The following is a 14,045-nucleotide window of genomic DNA, read 5'->3' on the forward strand; positions in this document are numbered from 1 at the left end:
CCAAGAACTAAGGACGTCAAATACTAAACAGGGTGATAACAAAACAGAACAAAACCAGAACTTGACATGTATATATGTGTATATATATACAAACATACATACATGTATGTATATATGTGTATGTGTAAATAAATATATATATATATATGTATATATGTGTATATATATATATATATATATATATATATATATATATATGTGTATACATACATGTATGTATATATGTGTATGTGTGTGTGTATATATATATAAATATATATATATATATATATATATATATATATATATATATATATATATATATATATATATATGTACATACATACATGTATATGTGTGTGTGTATATATACATATAAATAAATGGGTTGTACTTGTATGTGTGTATATATATATATATATATATATATATATATATATATACACATACAGACATACATATATATATATATATATGTATATATATATATTCCGCTTATCCGAGGTGGGGTCGCGGGGGCAGCAGCATAAGCAGAGAAGTCCAGACTTCCCTCTACCCAGCCACTTCGTCCATCTCCTCCCAGAGGATCCCGAGACTACCTTTATGTCTCCCAGATGTCCTGGAAGACATACACTTCCCAACGTGTTGGACGTGCCCTAAACACCTCCCTAAAGTTCAAGTTAAAGTACCAATGATTGTCACACACACACTAGGTGTGGCGAAATTTGTCTTCTGCATTCGACCCATCCCTTTGTCCACCCCCTGGGAGGTGAGGGGAGCAGTGAGCAGCAGCGGTGGCCACGCCCAACAATCATTTTTGGTGATTTAACCCCCAATTCCATCCCTTGATGCTGAGTGCCAAGCAGGGAGGTAATGGCTCCCATTTTATAGTCTTTGGTATGACTCGGCCAGGGTTTGAACTGTCATTGAACCGGTTCTGTCTCCTTGTAATGTTGGTCTGATCTTGAATGGGGTATAAAGTACCGTATTTCCTTGAATTGCCGCCGGGGCGCTAATTATTTTAAAACCTCTTCTTGCTCCTGCGCTTACCAAAGGCATGCAGTAAATTTAGGCCTGCGCTTATAAGTTTGGTTGTGATGTAAGGACACCATCATGAAAAGCACATTTAATATAAAAATCGTTATTATGGTCTTACCTTTACTTATAAATGAAGTCCATGCGCAGCTCCTTCTGACCAAAAGCATCGATAACTTGTTTATAGAAGTCTTCCTTATCTTTCTTCAGTTTTAAAAGTCTCTCTGTCTCGATGGAGATCTTCCTTTATTACCTCCTGCTTTGATTGAAAGTCCAGTTTAGAAAACTGTTTTATTTTAGATATGTAATCCTCCATGTAAAAGTGCGAGGAAAAATAAATGATCGCTGCTCACTCTTGCTGCTTGTTGTCACTTCTTCTGCAGCCGAGTAGTCGCAAGAAGGATCACTAGCGCCCTCTACCACCAGGAGGCGGGAGTCATTTAATGACTCATATTTGACACACGCAGCTACGGTATATTAATAAAACATAGCTGCTTACTGTTCTTTTTAGCATATTCAATAGCTTGGACCTTAAATCCTACTGAATAGCTCTTAATCATCTTCCCTTCATGCGATTTCAAATGATTGAAATCAGCCTCCTCCATTTTGAAAATGATGACAGGTGAAGTGTCACTTGTGACGTGACGAGTTTGACCCGGAGGAAATTCTAGGCATATGCTAATTGTTTGGCGAAACGAGTTTGACCCGGCGGAAATTCTAGACATGCGCTAATAAAAATAATATTTTGCGAAACGAGTTTGACCCGGAGTTAATCCTGAGCCGGCGCTAATGCTAAGCATGCGCTAATTATTTTGCCAAACGAGTTTGACCCAACAGTAATTCTAGTCAGGCGCATACTATATACCCAGCGGCTATTCAAGGAAATACGGTATTTCTGAATCTGATTCTGATTCTGATCTTGCGGGCTGAATAAAACGTACGTTTGACACCCCTTATCTAAATGGTGCCGCTACGTCTCCTTTTGACTCAAACAACCGGATCGGTTCTCAACGCAGAGCCGTTCAAAGGACTATCCTGGTCCGCCAAGGTCACAGCTAAAGGGAGACGAGGGTTGTGGTCAAGCGACATCGGCAGGTATGTCCAGATCTCCCAAAGCCCTTTCTCTCCTTTTTGTCCCTGAGAAATGTCACCTGACACTCTTCCTTTCTTCCTCTGATTTACCGTATCACTCCAACCAGATTTGTGACACAAATTGGAATATTATGACAATGACCACAAGGGTTAAATGTTGTTCGCTAAACACTGCCTGGTTCCCCCCCCCCCACACCCCCCGCGTTTCCACCCACCCCTTTCTCACCCCTCGTCTCTTTTCAGCCCATTATGTCGCCGACCCAAACCTGCTTAACACATTTCTGAATGACACTTAGTGCGACCGGGCTCAAAGAAACCTTAAATTGTGGGTTTTCCACGCCTAATGTGGCATCTTTGGCCGTCAAAAGAGTGTACGGTGAGAGGTGGGGCCTTCGGGGCCGGGGGGAACAATGGCGGTTTGTCTTGGGAATGGCAGGGAAGGGTCAAGAATCAGAATGCAAGGGACATTAGCAGGCAGCGGACTGATCCAGAACCATTGATTCCCGACTTCTTTTATACTTACTCCTGGACAGGATCTGCATTGCAAATGGAGGTTCTGTCCCATTTTTGGAGTCAGAAAGGATGGGGGGTGGCTGGAGGGGAGGACAAGGTTGGGTGGGGAGACCGGGGTTTGTACAACACAGACTCCATAAACCCCCACCCGATGCTCTCCCCCTCCTCCTCGAGCGCCGGTCCTGGTCTCAGGATCCCACCACAGCTGCCTCTGCGGTCTCCCAGGACTTGCCCTCGCTGCTGGGAGAGCACAACGGGCTCATTGTTCACCCGGGTGGAGGCATGGGGCTCCCAAGTGGATTGTCCCCCTGGACCAGAGGTTGGACTGAGCACCGCTGAATCATCGTAGGGCGATGCAATACACGTCTGTGACCATGAGGCTGCTACTTGATTACTGGGTTAGTAATCTAGGATTCGGGTTAGGATGGAACCTCATGGTCCTCAACTGGCAGACCCAGTTGGGGTCTGACGTCACATGGACAAAGATGAGACCTTCTGGAGGAAAGTTCTGTGGTCAGATGAAACACAAATGGAGCTGTTTGGCCACAATACCCAGCAATATGTTTTGAGGAGGAAAGGTAAAGCCTTTAATCCCAGGAACACTATCCCTACCGTCAAGCATGGTGGTGGTAGTATTATGTTCTGGGCCTGTTTTGCTGCCAATGGAACTTGTGCTTTAACTGGGACAATGAAAAAGGAGGATTAGCTCCAAATTGCTAAAATCATCAGTCCAGAGGTTGGGTCTTGGGCGCAGTTGGGTGTTCCAACAGGACAATGACCCCCAAACATACATCAAAAGTGGTCAAGGAATGGCTAAATCAGTTTTAGAACGGTCTTCCCAAAGTCCTGACTTAAACGTGTGGACAATGCTGAAGAAACAAGTCCATGTCTGAAAACCAACATCCTTAAGGAAGAGGTGCATTAAGACATAGCTAGCGGCTAAAGTCCAGTCTGCAATCATTAGCTACTTCTAAATCACTGATCCTGGCCTCCATGGCGACAAATAAAGTATGTTTCTTCCATGTAGCATTATCACTGGAGGACGAGGAATAGCTAAACATGCTTCACTACACACCCTAGGAGGATACAATAGCTCACCGGCGTCACAATGTAAACAACCGCCATGGGTGGGTCTACACCTGACATCCACTGTAATGATACCAAGTATAAGAGCGTATCTAGTTGATACTACTATGATCACATCGAGATTTTTTGGCATCACAACATCTTTTTTCATTTTATTTTTTAAAATTGTGTTTATAAAGTCAGTAAATATGTCCCTGGACACATGAGGACTTTGAATATGACCAATGTATGATCCTGTTACTACTTGGTATCGGATCGATACATAAATGTGTGGTATCATCCAAAACTAATGTCAAGTATTAAAAAACAGAAGAATAAGTGATTATTACATTTTAACAGAAGTGTAGATAGAACATGTTAAAACAGAAAACAGCGCGACACCTACCCTTTATATCAGTATTTCTTACAAAATATTATTAGTTTACGAGGTTTTATATTTTATTGTATGATCCTGTAACTACTTGGTATCGGATCGATACCTAAAAGTGTGGTATCATCCACAACTCATGTCAAGTATCAAAGAAGAGAAGAATAAGTGATTATTACATTTGAACAGAAGTGTAGATAGAACATGTTAAAACAGAAAATGAGCAGATATTAACAGTAAATGAACAAGTGGATTAATAATGCATTTTTACAGTTTGTCCCTCATAATGTGTACAAAATAATAGGTGTATAAATGACACAATATGTTACTGCAGACTAATTAGGAGTCTTTGTTTGTTTACTTACTACTAAAAGACAAGTTGTGTAGTATGTTCAACATTTTATTGAAGGACTAAATGACAATAATAAACATATGTTTCATGTACACTAAGATTTTTTGTTTAAATAAAGACAATAATGCAATTTTTTTGCCGTCTCTATTATTTCAAAAAGCATCGATATAAATTTTGGTTCTGGTACCAAAATACAGGAACTTTAACCGCCGATTTTTAAAGTTAAAGTTAAAGGGGAACATTATCACAATTTCAAAAGGGTTGAAAACAATAAAAATCAGTTCCCAGTGGCTTGTTGTATTTTTTGATTTTTTAAATTTTTTTTTACCGATCTCGGAATAACCCTAAAAAAAGCTTTAAAGTACTTGATTTTGGCTATTTGCGATGCGACTATCCATTTCCCTGTGATGTCACACAGTGCTGCCAATGTAAACAAACAATGGGAATACCACAGCAAGATATAGCGACATTAGCTCGGATTCAAACTCGGATTTCAGCCACTTAAGCGATTCAATTACGCATGTATTGAAACAGATGGTTGGAGTATGAAAATATTGAAGAAGAAACTGAAGCTATTGACGCTATTCATAGCCATGGCATGGCCGAATAGCTGCGTAAGCATCGCCGGTAAAATGTGCGGACCAAACGATCAGGACTTTCGCATTTTTTGACACTGGAGCAACTTAAATCCGTCGATTGGTAAGTGTTTGTTTCGCATTAAATGTGGGTGGAAGGAAACGTGATATAGTTGCAAATGCATCTGCAAGTTATCCATACATCTCTGTGCCATGTCTGCTTTAGCACCGCCGGTAAATAGCATGTTAGCATCGATTAGCGTAGCATGTTAGCATCGATTAGCTGGCAGTCAACATCAAGAAAACTCACCTTTGTGATTTCGTTGACTATCGTTGCAAATGCATCTGCAGGTTATCCATACATCTCTGTGCCATGTCTGCTTTAGCACCACCGGTAAATAGCATGTTAGCATCGATTAGCGTAGCATGTTAGCATCGATTAGCTGGCAGTCAACATCAACAAAACTCACCTTTGTGATTTCGTTGACTATCGTTGCAAATGCATCTACAGGTTTGCCATACATCTCTGTGCCATTTCTGCTTTAGCACCGCCGGTAAATAGCATGTTAGCATCGATTAGCATAGCATGTTAGCATCGATTAGCTGGCAGTCAACATCAACAAAACTCACCTTTGTGATTTCGTTGACTATTGTTGCAAATGCATCTGCAGGTTATCCATACATCTCTGTGCCATGTCTGCTTTAGCACCACCGGTAAATAGCATGTTAGCATCGATTAGCTGGCAGTCAACATCAACAAAACTCACCTTTGTGATTTCGTTGACTATCGTTGCAAATGCATCTACAGGTTTGCCATACATCTCTGTGCCATTTCTGCTTTAGCACCGCCGGTAAATAGCATGTTAGCATCGATTAGCATAGCATGTTAGCATCGATTAGCCGGCAGTCAACATCAACAAAACTCACCTTTGTGATTTCGTTGACTATCGTTGCAAATGCATCAGCAGGTTATCCATACATCTCTGTGCCATGTCTGCTTTAGCACCACCGGTAAATAGCATGTTAGCATCGATTAGCTGGCAGTCAACATCAACAAAACTCACCTTTGTGATTTCGTTGACTATCGTTGCAAATGCATCTACATGTTTGCCATACATCTCTGTGCCATTTCTGCTTTAGCACCGCCGGTAAATAGCATGTTAGCATCGATTAGCATAGCATGTTAGCATTGATTAGCCGGCAGTCAACATCAACAAAACTCACCTTTGTGATTTTGTTGACTATCGTTGCAAATGCATCAGCAGGTTATCCATACATCTCTGTGCCATGTCTGTCTTAGCATCGCCGGTCAAATGTGGAGACACTCTGGCACATTCCATGAGGGTCTGGCGGCAGACACTTTGGCATCTTGGGGCCAGTGGTGCAACTTGAATCCCTCCCTGTTAGTGTTGTTACACCCTCCGACAACACACCCACCAGGCATGATGTCTCCAAGGTTACAAAAAATAGTCAAAAAAACGGAAAATAACAGAGCTGAGACCCGGTGTTTGTAATGTGTTGAAAATGAAAATGGTGGGTGTGTTACCTCGGCGACGTCACATTCTGACGTCATCGCCTCCAGCGCGATAAACAGAAAGGCGTTTAATTCGCCAAAATTCACCCATTTAGAGTTCGGAAATCGGTTAAAAAAATATATGGTCTTTTTTCTGCACCATCAAGGTATATATTGACGCTTACATAGGTCTGCTGATAATGTTTTGTGTGTTTGATGGAATATGAGGACTGAGGTTGTAGTCGTAGTATTTTGGGTCAACAAAGCCAAGTTTGAAACTACTGTTTGTCCCTAACCTTCACATCGGATTCTTCCCTGGCAAAGTTATTTTCTTGGTTCTACCAGTGGCTGCCGGGTTTGTCATGGCTGACTCCGGCTTTGAATTGAGAGTCGCCGGTCCCCCCGTCCCTGGTGTTTGCCCTCCTAATCAGCCCCATTGTCTCGGGGACGACCCGACTCTGTGTTTGCGGCACAACCCTGATCGGAATTCATTAACCCTCCCACAAACACTTCCTCAAGGTTTGTTTGCGGGGCCCGGGCTCGCCATTGGAGGGAGCGCCAGACAAGCGGTCTCCGAGCCGTCAATGGAAATCCTGGCGGTTATATAATTGGAGGATTTCTGAGGACGGGGAGCAGGAAAATCAATAATTAAAGAATAGCTGCAGCGAGGGGTCGGCCCCGGTCCGCACGTGTTCGTGTGTGTCAGGACTTCTGGAAAGTCAAGGTAAGAAAGTTTGACATGTGCTTGTTTGCTTCTAGGAGCTTCCGTTCTTGTTTGTCTTACCGGGAAAAATACAACAAATTACAACCACATTGTAAAGCATTTCTACTTGGTTGACTTTCATCCGGATGTATAACTTCCACATTTATCATGCACAGCACACACATTTCCCCTTAAACTTACCTTAGGAGGCAACTAAAGTGCTGACTCACAACTTTGTGCCATGAATAGGAAAACAACTGCAGATTTAAGCAGCTTATCGATGGTGAATTATAATCAGCGTCCTGTTATATGTTAGTTAGTTTACTTCGTTTATTATTTCTTCGGTCTGTGGTCAGCAACATAAAGAAACAGTTTTGCATAAACAAACATTTGTACGTTCATAATTTGAAAATGTTGCAGACCGAAAGGGTCCAAGGGTGTCCAAACTTTTTCCACTGAGGGCCCCACACGGAAATATTTAAACATGCGGGGGCCATTTTGATATTTTTCATTTTCAAACCATAACAAAATATATGGATTTTTAAAATTCGTTTTACCTTTAGGGGTCCCGGGGACCATAAAGGGACTCAGTTAATAAAATGTTAAAAATAAGTCAAATTTTTATTATTATTTTCGCTTACAATAAATCTCTATATTAACTTAAAAAAAAAAAAAAAAAAGAAGGTTTTATGGATTTTCTGTCAAAAACATTTTTGTTTTTCATAGTAAAACTGAAATATGCAGTATTTAGTAATTAAAGCCCTAAATGATCAATAATGCAGGACCAGGGGCGTCACCAGACCTAATACTTTACTGGGGCACACCTGGGGCACAAATAATTCATGTGAGCGTGCAAAGCGCGCAAGCAAAAACATTTTTAGCACTTATTTATCATAAAAAATACATAAATAGTGCTTTAAACTATGAAATCATGTCAGATGATGTTGTATGGATCTTTGATGAACCACCTGAAATTAACTAATTGTGCACTTTTTTACTCCAGACTTCTAAACTGCTACTGGTAAAAGCAAAAAGGAAGAGCAATGAATCTTTTTGAAATATTTATTGCAGTAATCATCTGCAAATTTAACATCTACAAAAGTAAAACAATAAATAAAGCAGCCCTACATCCTGGGTTCTTTTATATTATTTCATTTCCATTTCTGGCAATGTGGCTAATCCTATTTCAGATACACAAAACTATCAAATATACACAAAACAATAAAGCCACAGTAGTAGAATAAATGAACAACTGTTGTGTGTCTGTTCAGGGAATCATTTTCTGAGAAGTAAACTGGAACGTCTCTTTTTCATTTTTGCAAAGTGGTCAATCACTTTGGACGGACATGGAAATATTACAGTAACTGTTATACAGTTGACCAGTGGTTCCCAACTGCTGGCTCCTCACATAAAAGTGGATTGTGGGTCATTTTCAGTCACATGCGTGCATGAAAAAAAAAGTTTATGGAGAAAAAAATCAAATTGTGGCAACAAAACCAGATATTTTTAGCCATTTTTCTAGTGACTATTAGTGAGTATTTTAGCAAAAGGCAAAGCGACTAACAAGTTGGAGGAGGACTCAGGACAGACATGGAAATATATTTTTTTTAAATCTAAATGGGGCAACAAAACCCGATATTTTCAGCCATCTTTCTGAAAACAAATACAGAAATGTTACTATTTTTTCTGCAAACAAAAGCAGATGCTTTAGCTGTAGCCATTTTTCTGCTGACATAACAAGATTATTTTAGTCAAAGTCACAGCGATTAACAAGACAAGTCTACTGTGCTATTTTTCTGTCAAATAAACTTGAATGATTTAAAAATTTGATGATATGGAAAAATGTTTTTCTTCCTGAAGATAAAAGCATTTGAGAAGCACTCAACTCACACATGCTGACTCCAAATCATCATTGATGCAGAAGCAGCAGACAATAACCAACATGATGTTTCATGTTCATTGGAAATTCCCCCGACAGCTCGTACAGCAAATGAATATGTTTGTCTTGATACAAGGAATAATGTTAGCTAAATTAGCATCAACTTAATGAATATGTTTGTCTTGATACAAGGAATAACGTTAGCTAACTTAGCATCAACTTAAGACAATGATGTTGCCTAGCTAGCGAGGACTTCACTTACATCTCTCATTCCTGCTGCTTCTTCTCTGCTGCGGGAGAATAACTTTCTGATATCCATCTAGGAGTTACAGTTTGACTCAAATCTCTCCCTCTCTCTCTCTCTCTCAACTGAAGTCTCGATCCACACGTGAATAAATTACCATATTAATTAGCCATGTGCTCATTGCTACGTGGAGTGAATACAGAAGCAATCAATTACCATACTAAGTAGTATGTGCGCTGTTGTCTATGTTATGTAGACTTAAAACTTTTTTTAATTGGTGAAATTTTTACTGGGGCACTGCAGATCAACAGTGGGGCACATGCCCCAGTGAAATATGTCTGGCGACGCCCCTGTGCAGGACACGATTGATTTGAAAAATTTTATATTTTTGAGTAATCACAGTGAAAAGATAAATAAAATACCACTAAGTATATTTGGAATCCAAAAGATACCCCACTCAAAAAGTGATACATTTTTATTAGTTTTTTTTTTTTTAAACTTTCAACACTTAAGTTACGAGATCAACTTCAGATATATCTGTCGATTTTACGTTTTAACTATTATTTTGTTTGTTTTGTCAAAGAAAACGTTGTTTTTATATGGCAACTACAAAATATATGCAATATTTACCACATAAAATATTTAAACATTAAATATTTCAACTAATTGGGGCTTTGAGAATAATTCATTATAACATGCATTTTTTTTCATAATTTGTTTTTGAGCAATGGTAAAAAAATCAAAAATAACGAAAGACAAAAGAAAAAAAACAGCCTGCATGGCAGCTTTGTGTTAACATTGTACATTTTTCTGGAAAGATTTCACCTCATTCTAATATTTTTAATGTTCTTTTTTATTTTTGCAATAGCATTTCCAGAATGTGTGGCGGGCTGGTAAACAATTAGCTGCAGGCAGCAAACGGCCCCGGGGCCACACTTTGGACATCCCTGCTTTAGGCTGAAATTGAACACTTATTGCACTTAACCTATCCATCCATTTTTCTACCGCTTATCAATCAATCAATCATTCAATGTTTACTTATATAGCCCTAAATCACTAGTGTCTCAAAGGGCTGCACAAACCACTACGACATCCTCGGTAGGCCCACATAAGGGCAAGGAAAACTCACACCCCGGACAAGTCGCCACCTCATCACAGGGCCAACACAGACAACATTCACACTCACATTCACAATATAAATTGGCTAAAATATATAACATGCTAAAATGCTAACTGCAACATACTTCAAGTACCAATATATATTATTCTGAGGCGTGTACCTGAAAAAATACTTTTAAAATGCTAGCCTGCTAACGTTAGCATGCATCTGACACTGATCGTTCAGGTAGAGGACCACCACAATCAGACAGTCTGATACCCCAACAACTTTTGTAGCATTCAGATCAATAACTAATAAGATTTAGTTTTGGCTCCAATACCACCGGTTTTCCTTTTTAATACATACAATATTTTGAGGAAAAACTAAGTTTGATTAACATTTTTAAACATCTTGGACTCTCACACTATTATGTTGGATCCACAATGGACTGGACTCTCACACTATTATGTTAGATCCACTATGGACTGGACTCTCACTATTATGTTAGATCCACTATGGACTGGACTCTCACTATTATGTTAGATCCACTATGGACTGGACTCTCACACTATTATGTTAGATCCACTATGGACTGGACTCTCACACTATTATGTTGGATCCACTATGGACTAGACTCTCACACTATTATGTTAGATCCACTATGGACTGGACTCTCACACTATTATGTTAGATCCACTATGGACTGGACTCTCACACTATTATGTTGGATCCACTATGGACTAGACTGTCACACTATTATGTTAGATCCACTATGGACTGGACTCTCACACTATTATGTTAGATCCACTATGGACTGGACTCACACTATTATGTACGATCCACTATGGACTGGACTCTCACACTATTATGTCGGATCCACTATGGACTGGACTCTCACACTATTATGTTAGATCCACTATGGACTGGACTCTCACACTATCATGTTAGATCCACTATGGACTGGACTCTCACACTATTATGTTCGATGCACTATGGACTGGACTCTCACTATTATGTTAGATCCACTATGGACTGTACTCTCACTATTATATTAGATCCACTATGGACTGGACTCTCACTATTATGTTAGATCCATTATGGACTGGACTCTCACACTATTATGTTAGATCCACTATGGACTGGACTCTCACTATTATGTTAGATCCATTATGGACTGGACTCTCACACTATTATGTTAGATCCACTATGGACTGGACTCTCACTATTATGTTAGATCCATTATGGACTGGACTCTCACACTATTATGTTAGATCCACTATGGACTGGACTCTCACTATTATGTTAGATCCATTATGGACTGGACTCTCACACTATTATGTTAGATCCACTATGGACTGGACTCTCACACTATTATGTTAGATCCACTATGGACTAGACTCTCATTATTATGTCAGATCCACTATGGACTGGACTCTCACACTATTATGTTAGATCCACTATGGACTGGACTCTCACTATTATGTTAGATCCACTATGGACTGGACTCTCACACTATTATGTAAGATCCACTATGGACTGGACTCTCACACTATTATGTTCGATGCACTATGGACTGGACTCTCACTATTATGTTAGATCCATTATGGACTGGACTCTCACACTATTATGTTGGATCCACTATGGACTGGACTCTCACACTATTATGTTGGATCCACAATGGACTGGACTCTCACACTATTATGTTAGATCCACTATGGACTGGACTCTCTCACTATTATGTTAGATCCACTATGGGCTGGACTCTCACTATTATGTTAGATCCACTATGGACTGGACTCTCACTATTATGTTAGATCCACTATGGACTGTACTTTCACACTATTATGTTAGATCCACTATGGACTGGACTCTCACACTATTATGTTAGATCCACTATGGACTGGACTCTCACACTATTATGTTAGATCCACTATGGACTGGACTCTTACACTACTATGTTAGATCCACTATGGACTGGACTCTCACTATTATGTTAGATCCACTATGGACTGGACTCTCACACTATTATGTTAGATCCACTATGGACTGGACTCTCACACTATTATGTTAGATCCACTATGGGCTGGACTCTCACTATTATGTTAGATCCACTATGGACTGGACTCACACTATTATGTTGGATCCACTATGGACTGGACTCTCACAATATTATGTTAGATCCACTATGGGCTGGACTCTCACTATTATGTTAGATCCACTATGGACTGGACTCACACTATTATGCCAGATCTACTATGGACTGTACTTTCACACTATTATGTTGGATCCACTATGGACTGGACTCTCACACTATTATGTTAGATCCACTATGGACTGGACTCTCACACTATTATGTTAGATCCACTATGGACTAGACTCTCACACTATTATGTTAGATCCACTATGGACTGGACTCTCACTATTATGTTAGATCCACTATGGACTGGACTCTCACACTATTATGTTAGATCCACTATGGACTGGACTCTCACACTATTATGTTAGATCCACTATGGACTGGACTCTCACACTATTATGTTAGATCCACTATGGACTGGACTCTCACACTATTATGTTAGATCCACTATGGACTGGACTCTCACACTATTATGTTAGATCCACTATGGACTAGACTCTCACACTATTATGTTAGATCCACTATGGACTGGACTCTCACTATTATGTTAGATCCACTATGGACTGGACTCTCACTATTATGTTAGATCCACTATGGGCTGGACTCTCACTATTATGTTAGATCCACTATGGACTGGACTCTCACTATTATGTTAGATCCACTATGGACTGTACTTTCACACTATTATGTTAGATCCACTATGGACTGGACTCTCACTATTATGTTAGATCCACTATGGACTGGACTCTCACACTATTATGTTAGATCCACTATGGACTGGACTCTCTCACTATTATGTTAGATCCACTATGGGCTGGACTCTCACTATTATGTTAGATCCACTATGGACTGGACTCTCACTATTATGTTAGATCCACTATGGACTGGACTCTCACACTATTATGTTAGATCCACTATGGACTGGACTCTCTCACTATTATGTTAGATCCACTATGGGCTGGACTCTCACTATTATGTTAGATCCACTATGGACTGGACTCTCACTATTATGTTAGATCCACTATGGACTGTACTTTCACACTATTATGTTAGATCCACTATGGACTGGACTCTCACACTATTATGTTAGATCCACTATGGACTGGACTCTCACACTATTATGTTAGATCCACTATGGACTGGACTCTTACACTACTATGTTAGATCCACTATGGACTGGACTCTCACTATTATGTTAGATCCACTATGGACTGGACTCTCACACTATTATGTTAGATCCACTATGGACTGGACTCTCACACTATTATGTTAGATCCACTATGGGCTGGACTCTCACTATTATGTTAGATCCACTATGGACTGGACTCACACTATTATGTTGGATCCACTATGGACTGGACTCTCACAATATTATGTTAGATCCACTATGGGCTGGACTCTCACTATTATGTTAGATCCACTATGGACTGGACTCACACTATTATGCCAGATCTACTATGGACTGTACTTT

Source organism: Nerophis ophidion, linkage group LG15, assembly GCF_033978795.1.
Source record: "Nerophis ophidion isolate RoL-2023_Sa linkage group LG15, RoL_Noph_v1.0, whole genome shotgun sequence".
NCBI lineage: Eukaryota > Metazoa > Chordata > Actinopteri > Syngnathiformes > Syngnathidae > Nerophis > Nerophis ophidion.